General features: G+C 27.4%; 1 long non-coding RNA gene across 1 annotated transcript in view; it reads left to right on the forward strand.

Annotated features, from left to right (window-relative positions):
• The window catches only part of LOC110270784, a 16116-nt gene extending 15882 nt beyond the window's left edge, over window positions 1-234 (forward strand). The window contains exon 3 of the long non-coding RNA XR_002360417.1: window positions 101-234. This is a non-coding gene — a long non-coding RNA (uncharacterized LOC110270784). The remainder of the gene's footprint in view (window positions 1-100) is intronic.

The following is a 1613-nucleotide window of genomic DNA, read 5'->3' on the forward strand; positions in this document are numbered from 1 at the left end:
TGTGTTAAAATTAAAAAATTTCTATGTTAGTTAAAAATTTTGATGTTATTTTTTATAAAAAAAAATATGTAATTTTATATGTATATCTATAAATATTAAGGAAAAGTCTAGGGGCCAGCAATTTTATTGCATTTTGGCCAGCATATAATCAGCAGAGAAAGGTGAGCCATTGGATGAAATTTCACACCATCAAATGATCATTGATGGCTAATTGATGGCTACCAATAACAAATGTTGCTGACCCCTAACATTACTCTAAATATTATATTATTTGTTGAGTTTGCACTAATTTAATTAGACGGATAAAAATACTTAACAAGACTAAAGAAAAACTACATAAATGATCAATGCAATGGCATGCATGGTTTAGTTGGTTAAGACAAAAATATCATATTCTTTTTAGGTAATTCAAAGCTGTTAACTACTATATGGATAAATTAATCATGAATGGATAATGATTATCTGTCCAATGATAATTCGACCGCAAATATAATTATATTGAAATTCAAAATTCTATGAGATGGAACATTGTCGGGGTACACTATTATAGGAAAAGTTCTCACATACTCTAATAAGATAAAAGGAGGTTATTCTTTCTTCTATATATATATAGGATAAGAAGTTATTATTCTTTCATCACAGAATCATCCATCATCCCTAGCTAACTCCTTTTTCGTTCCTTCTTACTCATCATATTTTATCTTATTTCTCCATGAAGATTCGTACATGTTACTATGTTAGGAAGAGTTTATCCACTCTTCCTCCTAGAGAAGGAAAGTATATATGACCTAAGGGCACATAATGGACAAAAAGGAAGAACTTGAGGGAAATATTTGCAAAGATAAAAGGAATAATAATTCTCACTCAATTCTAATCTGTTTTTTTTTTTTTTAAATTAAATAATGTATATAACTGTTAAATAAAAAATAAAGAATTATATCACTCTTAGCCATTCAAGAAAAATGACAATATCTTCCAAACACGTAAATAATACCTTAGAATTCTTAGAATTTATCACAAAACATATGTTACCGCTGAAGCATGTATTCTTGCAACCTTGGTATGTAGCATACATAACTCCAGTTTTGCTAGAAAACTAACTAAAAATTTTAATCAACTAATTAAAAAACAGATTTATTATAAAATAAATAAAAAATAACTCATCATTACCTTAATTTTTTAAATTTTAAAATAAAAAATAATTTAATTGACTTATACTATAGTTGACTTCCTAAAATTTTTCACGTAACTATTAGTAGAGAAAACTTAAAACCTTGGTTGAATGACTCGCCAACGAGTATTGGATTGACCAACAAATCTAAAAAATAAAAATAATATTTTTTTCAGTTATTCTTTTGTCTTTTTTATTTTTTTTTTATATTCAACAATTTCAACCACTCGCGATGAATCATCATGGTCGCCACCAACAGTCACCGTCAACCACTATTGGCCGCCGCTGGCAATCCGTCATCGGCCAACCACCATCACTCCAAATTCTATACCAGAAATTTTATATTCTAAATCATAAATTTTAAATTATAAATCCTAAATTTTAAACCACAAATTTTGAATTTTAAATTTTAAATTCTATAATAAATTCGTTCTACGTTCTA

This window comes from Arachis ipaensis, chromosome B04 (genome assembly GCF_000816755.2).
Source record: "Arachis ipaensis cultivar K30076 chromosome B04, Araip1.1, whole genome shotgun sequence".
Classification (NCBI taxonomy): Eukaryota; Viridiplantae; Streptophyta; class Magnoliopsida; order Fabales; family Fabaceae; genus Arachis; species Arachis ipaensis.